Raw genomic sequence first — 15,184 nt, forward strand, 5'->3', positions numbered from 1 at the left:
TGGAGGTCATTGTCCTCTCAGCACAGTGCCACACGCACCTGATTGTTCTGGCTCTCTGACCTGTGGTGTGGTTCCAGTTGCCTAGCCCTCTGGAATTCTCCAGTTTCCTTCCTGTTTTCAGAACGTGGTTGTAGAGACGTACAACCATTGATTCCGCGAGCCTCTGAATTTTTTTTTTTTTCAGTGCTTTGACTTTTTGCTTATGATAGGGTTAATTTCTCTGGCTCAGGGCCCCATACCCTGACTAGTACATACCCTCCCTAGCAGTCCCACAGACAATTTTGCAGAACTTCTAAGGTTGCAAGTAGCATAGAATTTGCTGCCTTAGGACAAATCCCTTGGAATGGAATTAAGGGACAAAGGTACAAATAGTTTAAAGTTTGTTGATAATTATTGCCAAAGAGCGTTCCAAAAGTATTGTGTAAATTTACTTAACCACAAGCACAGGGTATTATCATTGTTTTAATTTTTGCTAGTATAATGGCAGGAAATCGGCCCCTTTAAGTGTATTAATTTGCACATACTTGAGAATATTAAACCAAACACTTTTCCTTTTGTTGATTTATGGTTATATTTCTATTTATGGCTGTTTATTCAAGCTTTGGTTTTTCTTTTCCTGATATGAACTTCCTATAATTTAGATATTCATTCTTTGAATGTTACTGCAAAAATTTTTTATCTGTTTTTCTTTTTGTTTCCATCTTTTTATTTTATTATTTTTATATAGTAGCTTCACATTTTTATGAAGCAAAATCTGTTCATCTTTTCCTTTGTGGTTTCTTCCTTTGCTTAATGCTTTAAAAGTTATAATTCCTCCAAAGATCTGATAGTCAATTCAATTTCCTGCCAGTTTTCCTGTGATTTGACTTTTATATGTTTAACTCTTTAATCTGCTGGAGATATATTTTTGAGTATCATATAAAGGTATGAATCCAAATGATCACACTGGCTTTTAGATTGATAAGCTTTTGTGAATAAGCCAAGTCTCTGTGGGGTTTTTGTTTTGCTTTGTTTTGGGTCCAGTAATGCAAGGAGCATTGTCCAGAGAGCTGGGGCTTGTTATTGAAAGAAATGTGAGTAAAATGGAGAAAGAACATGAGACAATTGACAGAGAAACAAAGAGACAGAGAAAGAGAAGACTGAAACAGAGACAAAAAGCTGATACAGGGGCTGAAATAGAAACAAAGACTCAAAGATCAAGAAGCCAAGGGAGAGAAACCAGGGTCTAGTGGAGGCGGAGCTTTGGAGGTCTTAGGCCTGCAGCCTAGATTGGTGACCACTGAGGCCATGGGAGTGACTGACTCAGGGGCATTGCGGAAAGCCTTTCCTCTCTCTTACTAATTGTCTTCCTTCTTTCTGGTCTGGCTTCAGACAAGCATTCAAGGAAGTGGCTGAGATCCTGAAGACCAAGCACCCAAAATGGCCAGCAGTGGAAGCTGTAGTGAAACTATCTCAGCCTGGCTCTGAAGCCCCATTCTTATCCTGATCAAGGGGGTTAAGTAACCGTGCCCATCAATACAAGATTCAAACCCCAGTTCTATTCAATTCTAAACCTTGTAGTTATTTCACATGCATTGAGATATTGGCCTTATTCTGTATTTCCACTAGAAATGGTTCTCCCCAGAATGACTTTTATCTCTGCTTCTCCACATGTCATCTTCCCATCACTTCAAGAAATAGGGCTATTTCTTGCCTCTGATTTTCTATAGCTCTGGCTACATTTGGCATTGAGACCTTACTTATAATCCTGGTTTCTACTCTTACCTAAATATTGTGATATTTTTGTTTTGTCTTCTCAACTAAGTTATAACTTGGAACTGCATTTTACCCGTTTGGGCTTCCTGCATTATATGATGCTATGGTGCCCAATTATTGGCCCATTCATTCACTCAAGAAATATTTTCCAGATCAGTTTAAATAGGTTCCTGTCCTATAGCACGGCCCCAGATGCTGGTATGCTCCAGTCACAGAAAGGTATGGACCAAGAACACTCCATTGCTGGTCCCTGTGCTTTGGCTCTAGCATGAACATCTGTACAGAGGGGTCAAAGAGGAAATGGCTTTCCCTCCTGCTCACTAGTATACTTTCAAGCCTGGACCTTGGTGACTGTGACTCGAAAATGTGATCCCCTTTTTACAAAGCTTTTATCAAAATTATATCTTTAATAAGTATATGATTGGCATATATCTTGCTTTGGATTCAGCCAGACCTGGGATGGAATTCAAATTCTACTTCTGTAAACTTTAACTAGACTCTTCAACTCTCCAAGCCTTTCTCTTCTTACCTGTGAAATTGGGATGATAGCTGCAGGGCACATAAGACAATGTATACAGAAATCTCTTTTATAGGGAGATTTCACAGGAAGGGGGAGGTGTTATTTACTGTAATGAGAGCTTCAGTATCCCCAAGTGTGACTTTGGGCCCTTCAACAAACTTCCCTGTCTTTTGTTCTTCTTTAAAATTTTTTTCCCCATTGATTTGAGAGAGAGAAAGGAAAGGAGAGAAAGAAGCATCAACTTGTTATTTCACTTAGTTGTGCACTCATTGGTTGCTTCTCATATGTGCCCTGACCAGGGATCGAACCTGCGGCCTTGGTGTGTGAAGATGACACTCTATCCACTGGGCCATCTGGCCAGGGCCTTTTGTTCTTTTTATCTACCTGGTTAATTAATGCATTATCTATACCTTTTAAAGCTCTAGGTGGCCATTGATAAACAGTTTTGGACATGTTGCAATTTGTAGCATTGTAGTTTGTAGTGTTTGTAGTTAATGATATCTAACATTTTAAAAATAAAAATGTTTCTGAAGTGAATGACTCTTAAATAAGTTTCTGAGTGTAAGATTTATTCACATTCATATTAAAGAAGTTTTTAATTAATTATTTTGCCTTAATTAATTTGTTTACCTTTACATGATTCAAAATTCAAAAAGTGCCAAAGAGTATATATGAGAATAGTCTTTCATTTTCTTGTCTATCCTTCTAGAAATTATCTATATTATTACAACCAAATACACATTTATATATTGTCCCTCTTTTACACAAATATTACTGTATTATACATTCTTTTTGGTACCTAGCTTTTCTCATTTAAATAAATCTTAAAAATTATTTCAAGTTAGGAATTTCTCTTTTTAAATTTATTTTGCAAAACAAATAAATAAATAAAGTAAAATAAAAAAATTTTTGCTGGATTGTATCATTTTATAAATGTACCTTGATTTATTTGACCAGTCCCAAAGTAATGGATATTCAAATTGTATCAACTTCTTGCTATCACAAATAATGCTTTGGTTAATAGTCTCATATATGTTATTTTGCACACATGTGAACATACCTGTTAAATAAATTATTAGAATCATATTTGCTAGGTCAAGAGCATGCGAATTTGTATTTTGCTAAATGTTGCTTACTCTCAAAGATGTTTATATCTTGGTTGGGGTTCCCTAAGAAAAGCATATCTCTGTGTATATTATTCTAGTGCAAGTAGTATATTTGGTAGGTGCACAAAACACCAGAAAGCTGAGGGGTGGGGGAATGAGTGACACAGGGAAGGGAAAACAACCATTAAAAGGGTGTGTTATGAGGCTAGTTACTATAGTAAGTGACTGGAACTTAATCCCACTAAGAAATTATGAGCTAAGGTACAGAAACTCACTTTTGGACTTTCGTAACAAAGGTAAGGAAGCTGCATCTTCCAAGAGTCATTAGCTAAAGGCTGCTCCGGGAGCACAGAGTGTGAGATGAGAGTACGTGTTAACTTTCTGGCCTGGCCTAGACTGCTGGGGACCAGAATGCACTTCCATAGTCTAGAACAATTCCTCAGGCAAAGAGATGAAATTCTGGGCATACTGGGTTCCCTGAGTACATTGGAAGGTTCTAGGATATGAGCTAGACCTCATCAGCAATGAATGAGAGGATCTATCCCCCCCCCCCCCGGACTTTTGCTCATAGTGTTCTCAAATTTGATCTTGCCAGTTGTCTAGGTGGAAAATAGTACTCATAAAAAGTAGCTCTAGGCCCTGGCCGGTTGGCTCAGAGGTAGAGCGTCGGCCTGGCATGTGGGGGACCAGGGTTCGATTCCTGGCCAGGGCACATAGGAGAAGCGCCCATTTGCTTCTCCACCCCCATCCCCACCCCTCCTTCCTCTCTGTCTCTCTCTTCCCCTCCCGCAGCCAAGGCTCCATTGGAGCAAAGATGGCCTGGGCGCTGGGGATGGCTCCTTGGCCTCTGCCCCAGGCGCTAGAGTGGCTCTGGTCGCAGCAGAGCGAAGCCCCGGAGGGGCAGAGCATCGCCCCCTGGTGGGCAGAGCATCACCCCTGGTGGGCGTGCCGGGTGGATCCCGGTCGGGCGCATGCGGGAGTCTGTCTGACTGTCTCTCCCCGTTTCCAGCTTCAGAAAAATACAAAAAAAAAAAAAAAGTAGCTCTATAGTTTTAATTTTTATGTATATTATAATTCACATTGACTTTTAAAATAACTTAAAGCTTCCATCTATCTAAGATTTCTCTAACCATAAAGGTCTCTTACATGTTCCAGTAAATCATCATACCCTCATCCTACTCTATGAGTAGATATTACAGTTATTTTCATTTTTAAAACATTAAAGCAAAGAACAAAAGTGGTAAAGTACTCTGCCCTAAACCCTTCAGGTTGTTAGTGGTGGGGATGGGATTTGACGTCAGATTTTTTACTTCAAATTTCTTACTTCACTCTGTGTTGTGCCAACATGCCCTTTGGAAAAACTTCCATCTTTGATAAAACAGACCAGCCATTCAATCTTTCAGTGTCTTGATCTGTTAAAGGAAGAGTAGTGAACACCTACTGTTTGTGGCCCCTCAGCATCCATCCATTCTCCATTCTTCTGACAGTATCAATATTACCAGCTGGGAATTTGTTAGAACTGCCAGTTGTTGGGTTTTACCCCAAACCTATTGAATCAAAACCTCCTGAGTTGGGGCCTAGCAGTCTGTGTTTTAACAAACCCTCTAGGAGATTCTGATTCATGCTGAAGTTTGAGAAATACTGGCTTAGGGGAAGCAATGTAACTGGGACTATCTTGCCAGTAAACACCAGGGGAAACCCTGGTCAAGACTAGAGTCATATAGAACAAACACAACTGAGAGATACAGAGAGTGAAAGAGTCAGTCCTGAAGATACCACCTGAGTCTTGAAGTTGGACCAACAGCTGCATCAGTTACATGAACCAAAGCATTCTTTTTTTTTTTTTTTAAAAAAAAAAGTCATTATGTTTTGTTTTTTAATGTTTATTTTATCGATTTTGGAGAGAGGAAGGGAGAGAAGGAAAGAGAGAGCGAGGAATATTGATCTGTTCCTGAATATGCCCTGACCAGGGATTGAACCGGCAACCTTTAAGCTTCAAGGAGCTGCTATCACTAACTGAACTCTCTGGCCAGGGCAACCAATAAATTCTTTTTATTTCAGTTTGAATTGAGTTTCTGTCACTGACAACCAAGCAAGTCCTGATTATCAAGGGAAACATTATTCCTGCTTACATTTCCAATTAAATAGAGTCTTTTTGACCACTGGTTCTCAAAATGTGGTCCCAGGATAAGCAGTCTCAGTATCATTAGAGAACTTGTTAAAAAAAACACAGTTTATCAGACTCTACCTCTAGACTCACTGAATCAGCATTCTGGGGGTGGAACACAACAATCTGTGCTTTAATAAGCTCTTCAGGTGATTGTCATGCTCGCTAATATTTGAAAATCACTAGAATAAGACTTCTAGCCTCTCTCTCTACTCCTTACTTATTCTTCTCTATGAAGAAGGTATGAGTTATCTAATTAGTTTGGAAGGATTATCTGGGCATGCTTGGTTTAGCACCTCCCTTTTTATGTAGAAGAGGGATGCAAGAGGAGCCAGCCTGACCCAAGGGGGCAGTTGTTTCGTGATCCCCTATGTGCTACCAGTTTTATGGAGACAGATCCCTATAAGATGAGGCCTGCAGTTTTTTCAGCCCTGCCTGTAACTCAGTGTTAACTGTATTCTGGGAACAGGGTAAGCAAGCTCATTTGATCTCATATCTAAGCCATAGCCTCCAGCCTAGCTCTTATCAACTGACATTTTGATTTCCATCTGTTATTTTCTATGTCTGATTTCTCAATAATTGGTTCAGAACTTGGGTGAGGAAGATGGCTATTTATTGAATCCCCTAATGCCCCAACATTGACTAATTTGGGGGGGGGGCAGAGTAGAAGATTTCTCATGCCCCTTCCCCTTCTAACATTTAGGATGCCATGTCTCACACTATCTCTCCAGGGCTTCCGATGCCATGTGAGAAAACCTTGTTTGTTCTCACCAGACCACTGATGTTGTACCCAAGGGAGACAGAAGTATCCCATGCCCCATGGGGCACAGGAGGGAAGATTGCAATCACAAAGCATTTCCTTTCAGTTCTCTCCTGAAACAGTGTAATTCTGTGGGGCAGGAATGGGGCTTAGAAACCATCGCATTCTAAAAACTTCCTGGGAGCTGTCTGCCATGCCTATTATCAGGTTCTACCAGCTGTCTAACCTAAATCCATATGGCTGCATTTGAAGCACCCTTCTGTTTTGCACTCGCTCTTAGCCAAAAGACTGAGAAGTGATACGTACCCTTCTGTTTTGGAGGCTTATCATTTGAAAGAAAAAAGGAGTTCCCTCTTCTCTCTTCCACTCTTTGGTCTTTTCTGAGTTAATCACAAATCTTTAAAACAGCCACAGACCTGTCTGGAACTCTGTAAACCAAACCTGGGTGCTACAGGAAGCTCTGTTTTCAGGGCTCAGTCCCTTTAGAACAGCAGGTGTGCCTCTCATTGGAGAGTTGCTGCCGGGGTGAAAGAGACAAAGCAGCCGTTACTGTTCAACCGGAGTGATGGAGGACAACATAAGAATTCTCTATATATTGACCTGTTTCTCAGTCTTCCTGGAATAGTTAGTTCTCCCAGATTATCTAACTATCACTTAGTTTTACATAGATCATATTTGTACAACTGCTTTACATAGATGGAACATATAGGTATAACTGTGGCTTCTGTGTTGCCCAGATCCTTAAGAATTGCTCATAAAAATAATTTTTATATTTTTCTGGCTTATGATGAATAAAAATTGGACTTCGTTAAAATTAAAAATTTGTGCACCAAAGAACACTATAATGGAGAGCCACCGAATGGAAGAATACATTTGCAAATCACAGATCTGATAAGGGCTTAATATCCAAAATATATAAAGAACTCCTACAGCTCAACAACAGAAAGACTAGCAACCCAATTAAAAAATAGGCAAAGGCCTGACCTATGGTTGTGCAGTGGTTAGAGTGTCAACTTGGAATGCTGAGGTTGCCGGTTCGAAACCCTGGGCTTGACTGGTCAAGGCACATATGGAAATTGATGCTTCCTGCTCCTCCCCTCTTCTCTCTCTCTTTCTCTGTCTCTCTTCTCTTAAAAAAATGAATAAATAAAAAATAATTTAGATGAGTCATTGTTTAAAAAAAATAGGCAAAGGACTTAAATAGACATTTCTCCAAGGAAGATATGTGAATTGCAAATTAGCAGATGAAAATATGCTCTACATCATTAGTCATTAAGGAAATGTAAATCAAAACTTTAATGATATACCACTTCACACCTAAGATGGCTATAATAAAAAAAATGGATAATTACACATGTTGATGAAGATATGGAGAAATTAGAACCTTCATACATTGCTGATGGGAATGTAAAATGGGGTAGCTGCTGTGAAATACAGTTTGATAATGCCACAAAAGTTAAACATAGACTTTCCATTTGACCCAGAAATTCTACTCCAAAGATTTGAAAACAGGAACTCAGCTAACTTGTACACAAATATTCATAGCTGCATTATTCACAATAGCTAAAAGGTGAAAATGATCCAAATGTTCATCAGTAGGTGAATGGATAGGTAAATTGTAGTATTTCACTACAGTGAAATACTATTCTGCATAAAAAAGACTGAAGCATGAATACAAGCTACAACATGGAGGAACCTTGAAACATTAGGCTATGGGAAATAAATCAGATATCAAAAGACACATATTGTATGATTCCACTAATATAGGAAAATCCTAGAGATAGAAAATAAATTAGAGGTGATCTGGGATTGGAGATAGGAGAGAATGGAGAATTACAAAAAAAAATAAAGAAAAAATAAAGAAGTATGTACAGAAAAACTAATAAATAAGAAACCCCACCTGTTATCACACTACGTAGGATAACAATATCCTGCCTGTCATTTTTTTTTTTTTTGTATTTTTCTTAAGTGAGAAGCAGGAAGGTAGAGAGACAGATTCCCACATGTGCCCAATCGAGATCCACCAGGCAAGCCCACTAAGGGGCGATGCTCTGCCCATCTGGGGCATTGCTCCTTTGCAACCGGAGCCATTTTAGCGCTTAAGCAAGTCTATGGTGCCTTCCTCAGCACCTGGGCCAATTGGTTGCTTCTCCTGTGTACACTGACCAGGAATTGAACCTGAGATTTCCACATTCCAGGCCTATGCTCTACCACTGAGCCAACTGGCCAGGGCTATTTTTAAAATGCGTACATGGTGGTCAAGTACCAAAGCTCGGACCTTCTGGATTCAAACATACACTGTCATTTACTAGCTCTGACATCTCTGTGCTGCTGCTTTTCGTAAAATACAAATAATAACAGAACACACTTCAGATAGCCAATTTGTAGATTAAATTGGATAATATGTTATAAGTGATTATTAGCACAGTGCCAGGCTCATGGTAAATGCTCAATGAATAATAGCTATTATATATTTATTTATATTTTATAACACTGGACTTATGCTATACATACTGTTTTGTATTCCACTCTTCTTGTCTTCTGGTATAAATAAAAATTATTTTTAATGGCCACATAGTATTTCATACCATGTAGCATCATTTATTTAACCAAGATGCTGTTGTTGAATATTTAGGTAGTTTTTAAAGTTTTCATTATTTGACAAAATTGTTATGGTAGACATTCTCGCTTGATTCCTCCTGTCAGACATGCTTCAAAAGGGTGGTGTGACTTTGGCCCTGCTCAGCCTCTTGGGCTTTTAGGCTTCCAAGGCAGTGCACCACGTTGAGGCCCACGCTGGGAGATAGAATCTGAGTTCCAGTCGTTCTTCTGTTCTATCTCTAGGCAATGCTGGGACTGCTCTTTTCTGTCTGGGTCTTTGCTTCCTCATCTGTAAAATGAGAGCTTTAGTAGGAAAGATCTCAGGGAGGATTTTCTGCTCTGTGATTCTCAGATGATCCCTCTGTTAAGCTGTGGATTTCTCCAGCCCTGTTGTGGCCTTCCTCACGGGTGTGTGTGTGTGCACACGCTTGAGTGTGTGTTTCAGTTTCTATTCTTAGCAGCGTGATCTTTAAACAAGGAATAGATTTGTGCGTCTGTCTCATCTCAGATGCATGCAGCTCCTGCTGGGCTGTTTCATTCTCTACTAAGGAAATAATTGGCTGATGCTCTTCCATCAACCAAGATAAGGATCGAATGCTCTCTGATTTGGGGAGTTGGCCTTCTTTTGTCACTAGGCCTGGGCTCTCCCTGACTCAGCTATAGATGAGGTCAGGGGAATCTTGGTTTCAGCACCTCCCTCCCCACTCCACTCCCGGATCCTTTCTCTGGGATGGGCCCAGGATGGTATTTGGTCAATGGTGATTTTTAGAGATGATGAGTAAGTAACATTCCAGAAGAGAAGGTCATTGTTTGTCCTGAAATAAAGAGTGGATATGAATGAGTCTACTCTCCTCCAAGAGTTCTCAGTTGTGGAGGTGTTTCCGAGTTACCTTGGATATTTAAATATACAACTTCAAATTCGTGGTCTGCAACCTCAGATACTCTTATTTATTAACTGTGGGTGGAACCCAGGCTCTTCATTTTAAGACACTACCGGGAGAAAACATTGGCATATATAATAGTAGTAAAATTTGTAAGTTCTTAAAGCTCACAAGGGCCAGGCAGGAGCATCAAATGGATGGGGTGTGATACAAGAGTGCTGGTGACTCTGAAGAATAGGAACATTCACACCTTTTTTTCAAGGGCAACTTGTACTTACTTCTAGCCAGTTGTCATATAACTCTGGCCCAGTGTTGCTAAATGTTTCATTTAATTTGGGGGGAGCAAAGAGTAAGAAATCCAAACTTGTTTGTAAAATATCCTACTTTTAAATATTGTCAACCAATTCAAAAAATATTTATTTTTTTTATTGAATTTGGGGTTAAAACCTATCTGCTGGTCAAATCTGGCCCTTAATCTGCCTGTTGAAATCTCTTGACAACTCCTTAGCCAGACAGTTGCTCAACCTAAGCCAGAATGATGCATTCAGTAGCGCTCTTGATTGACAGCATCATACTATCATTGTGCTGGGAAGCTTTGAGGGATTCTAGACAACACCTGGCTAGGTGTGAGGCAAAGTGCTCTGAGCAGGGGAGTCAGGAGACCTGTATCCTGCTAACAACCTGCTAGTTAACATTGTTCTTCCCAAGGTTCTAGGTCATTCTTCTCATGAAGATTGATGTATTCACCTATTATCCTCCTACTTGAGAATAAAGCTTTTCAGATTAAGATAAAAATTCATCTTAAATTGGCTTGAATGACAATTAGTGCTTTCTCTTCCATAGTCTCCTGTATCGTCAGCAAGTTGCTTTTGCAGGGGCGTTTCTTTTTGCTGAAGGCTTTGGGTTATTTTCTGAGGGCAAGAAAGCATTTTGAAATAGAATGTCTAAGTGAAGTTGAGCATATGGGCTTTTGCTTGTTGAACACATGACTTTGAGTTAAAAAAATAATAAAGGAATAGAATTAATATGAGGGACATTTTTATTCTTGAAATAAAAAGACATTTTCTTGATAGATCAAATAAAACCCTGCAATTGAATCTTTTCTCCTCATAGTTTTATTAAGATTTTAAATCACATACCATAAAATTCATTTTAAAAGTGTATAAGTTAATGGTTTTTAGCATATTGACAGAGTTGTGTAACCATTACAACTATCTAATTTCAGAACATTTTCCTATCTCCGAAAAGAAACCCCATACCCATTATCGTTACTCAACATTTCCTGTTTAGCCCTGGCAACTACTAATCTATTTTTTGTCTCTATAGATATTCTTATCCTGGAACTTTTTTTTTTTTTTTTTTTTTTAACAGGGACAGAGATAGAGTCAGAGAGAGGGATAGATAGGGACAGACAGACATGAACAGAGAGAGATGAGAAGCATCAATCATCAGTTTTTCCTTGCAACACCTTAGTTGTTCATTGATTGCTTTCTCATATGTGCCTTGACCGCAGGCCTTCAGCAGACCGAGTAACCCCTTGCTGGAGCCAGCGACTTTGGGTCCAAGCTGGTGAGCTTTTTGCCCAAGACAGATGAGCCCGCGCTCAAGCTGGCGACCTCAGGGTCTCGAACCTGAGTCCTCTGCATCCCAGTCTGACACTCTATCCACTGTGTCACCACCTGGTCAGGTTTGTTTCTTTGTGACTGGCTTTTTTGTTTAGCGTATTTTCAAGGTCCATCCATATTGTATAGTATGTATCAGTACTCCATCCCTTTTTATTGCCAAATAATATCCTATTATATGCATATGCCATATTTTGTATATCCTTTCATCGGTTGATGAACAACTGAGTTTTCCCCCACTTTTTGGTTATTATGAATAATGCTGCTATAAATTTATATGTGCAGTTTTTATACAGACTTATGTTTTAATTTATCTTGAGTATATTCTTAGGTGTGAAATTTCTGGGTTGTGTGATAACTCTATGAATTAATCTTTGAGAAAAATGCCAAACTGCTTTCCATTTATATTCTTAGCAGCAGTGTTTGAGGGGTCCAGTTTTCCACATTCTCGTCAACCTTTGTCATTATCTGTCTTTTTTTTTTTTTGTATTTCTCTGAAGCTGGAAACGGGGAGAGACAGACAGACAGATTCCCGCATGCGCCTGACCCGGATCCTCCCAGCACGCCCACCAGGGGGCGATGCTCTGCCCCTCCGGGGCGTCGCTCCCTCGTGACCAGAGCCACTCTAGCGCCTGGGGCAGAGGCCAAGGAGCCATCCCCAGCACCCGGGCCATCCTTGCTCCAATGGAGCCTCGGCTGCGGGAGGGGAAGAGAGAGACAGAGAGGAAGGGGGGGGGGTGGAGAAGCAGATAGGCGCTTCTCCTGTGTGCCCTGGCCGGGAATCGAACCCGGGTCCCCTGCAGGCCAGGCCGACGCTCTACCACTGAGCCAACCGGCCAGGGCATTATCTGTCTTTTTGACTATAGTCAATCCAATGGGTGAGAAGTGGAATTTATTGTAGTTTTGATTCTGCAGTTGAATCTGTTCCTGCCTGATTGATGGTGGTGCAGTGGATCAAGCGTCAACCTAGAACGCTGAGGTTACAGGTTTGAAACCCTGGGCTTGCCTGGTCAAGGTACATATGGGAGTTGATGCTCCTGCTCCTACCCTTTCATTCTCTCTCTCTCTCTCTCTCCCCCCTCTCTCTAAAATGAATTAAAAAAAAAAAAAGAATCTCTTCCGGATTGGCCTGATTTATGTCATGTGCCCATCCTTTAGCTAATTACTATGGCTAGTGGAGAGTGAATTTGAGTGAACTCCTGAAACTGGGGGTGGGTGTCAGTCTCTCCCAAAGAGAGGGAAAACTTGGAGATACTATTTGAAAGCAAGAAGAAATGAACTCCTGGGAGTCAACTAAAGCATGCTTTCTACAGGATGGGTTTGCTTGCTTGGTTTCAAGTTGGAATTGCCCTGTATAAATGGATCATAATGGCGCAGAGTATGAGAGAAAGAAAATCTCGGTCAGAACTCAGGCAGAGAAGGAGCTTAGCAAATAGGTTATTATTATTTTTTTTAAAATTGATTTTAGAGAGGGAGAGAAAGAGAGAAAAACAATGATTTGTTGTTCCACTTATTCTTTTTTTTTTTTTTTTTTTTGTAATTTTCTGAAGCTGGAAACGGGGAGAGACAGTCAGACAGACTCCTGCATGCGCCCGACCGGGATCCACCCATAACGCCCACCAGGGGCGATGCTCTGCCCACCAGGGGGCGATGCTCTGCTGCGACCAGAGCCATTCTAGCGCCTGGGGCAGAGGCCAAGGAGCCATCCCCAGCGCCCGGGCCATCTTTGCTCCAATGGAGCCTTGGCTGCGGGAGGGGAAGAGAGAGACAGGGAGGAAGGAGGGGGGTGGAGAAGCAAATGGGCGCTTCTCCTATGTGCCCTGGCCGGGAATTGAACCCGGGTCCCCTGCACGCCAGGCCAACGCTCTACCGCTGAGCTAACCGGCCAAGGCCGTTCCACTTATTCTTGTATGTGCCTTTACTGGGAATCAAACCCCCAACTTTAGTGTACTGTATTGGGATGACGTGCCAACTAAGCTACCTGTCTAGGGCCAGCAAATAGCTTATTGAAATAAGTTCTACTGAAAATAGGTTTCTCTCTGAAAACTCTAGTCACTGACACTTAGGTGCTTACCAGCTTGCAATTATTACTATATCCTCTTAATTTTCTTTAAAATTTTTTTATTGATTGATTTTAGTTAGAGAGGAAGAGAGAGAGAGAGAGAGAGAAGAACATTGATCTGTTCCTGTATGTGCCCTGACCAGAGATCGAACCGGTAACCTTTATGCTTCAGGATGATGTTCTAATCAACTGAGCTAATCCAGCCAGGGGACTTCCTCATTTTAATTTACTGGTCAAACTAGCATCAGGCTCAGTACCCCTGACTGCTCCTCTGCTGGATGCCAAGTCACAGAATAATAAGGAGTTCATTACAACTGTTTTAGGACCATGTCTGATCCCCCAGTCTAAATAGCTGTGGCTAGTTTAGCTATGTTTTCTCGATCAGGGAATAACTTTCTTTTGAATATTTTTGAGATTTGGTAAGCTTTACTGACTACCAAAACTTTCTGAAAGGAGACAAAGATTTTGGATTGTACTTTAGAAGGGAAGGAGCATAAGAAGAACACTTTGTGCAGGAAAATTATGGGAAATTTCAGGGCTTGGTAGACACTGAGAGGCATTTGTGGGAAGCTGAACTGGCCCTTTCTCAGCTCTTCCTTGATGTAGGTTCCTCTTTCCTTTCTCTCTCTCTTTTCTCCTTTTCACATTGATAATAATAACTGTCATTGAGGCTCTCTGGTTAGTACGGCTGTGTAACAAATATTGTCAAAAAAGATAGCTGCACCTGACCAGGCAGTGGCGCAGTGGATAGAGCGTCGGACTGGGACACGGAAGACTCAGGTTCGAGACCCTGAGGTCGCCAGCTTGAGCACGGGCTCATCTGGTTTGAGTAAAAGCTCACCAGCTTGGACCCAAGGTTGCTGGCTCAAGCCAGGGGTTACTCGGTCTGCTGAAGGCCTGCCCTCAAGGCACATATGAGAAAGCAATTAATGAACAACTAAGGTGTCCCAACAAAAAACTGATAATTGATGCTTCTCATCTTTCTCCATTCCTGTATGTCTGTCCCTATCTATCCCTCTCTCTGTCTCTGTAAAAAAAAAAAAAAAGCTGCTTAAAACAACCATTTTGTACCACACTTAAAAAAGTTAAAAAGATTTGACAACCAGTGCAAAGCCTGATTCTAGAATGGATCCTGTACTAGAGGGAAAAAATTCTCTAAAGCACATTGAATCTACTGAAAAAATTGGAATATAAATGGTAGATTATACAAATGTTTTCATATCAATATTAAATTTACTAAAGTTGACAAATGTACTTGGCTTCGTGGGATGATAACTCTATTCTTGGGATACATAATGAAGCAGTTAGGGGTAAAGGACCATAGTGTCTGTAACTTACCCTTAAATAGCTACAAAATTCATTTTATGAATTTTATATATAAATATATATCATATATATATGAAAGAGAGGGAAAGAGAAAATAGGGGAGAATAATAAAGGAGGTGGGGAAAGATGTTCTAATAGTTGATTTTGGATAAAGGTGTATGGGTGTTCTTCATACTTAATATATAGAAATTATTTCCAAATAAAAAGTTTAAAATAAATGACAACAACAAATTTACTATTTTATTTTGCTCATGATTTTGTGGGTCAGGAATGGCTGGCCTGTGTGGCTCGTGCTTGGAATCTGTCATGCAGTTGCAGTCAGTCAAATGCCAGCAGGGAGGGGCTGCAGTCATCTGAAGGTTGGGCAGAACTGGGTGTCCAAGA

Source organism: Saccopteryx leptura, chromosome 1 (assembly GCF_036850995.1).
Source record: "Saccopteryx leptura isolate mSacLep1 chromosome 1, mSacLep1_pri_phased_curated, whole genome shotgun sequence".
Classification (NCBI taxonomy): Eukaryota; Metazoa; Chordata; class Mammalia; order Chiroptera; family Emballonuridae; genus Saccopteryx; species Saccopteryx leptura.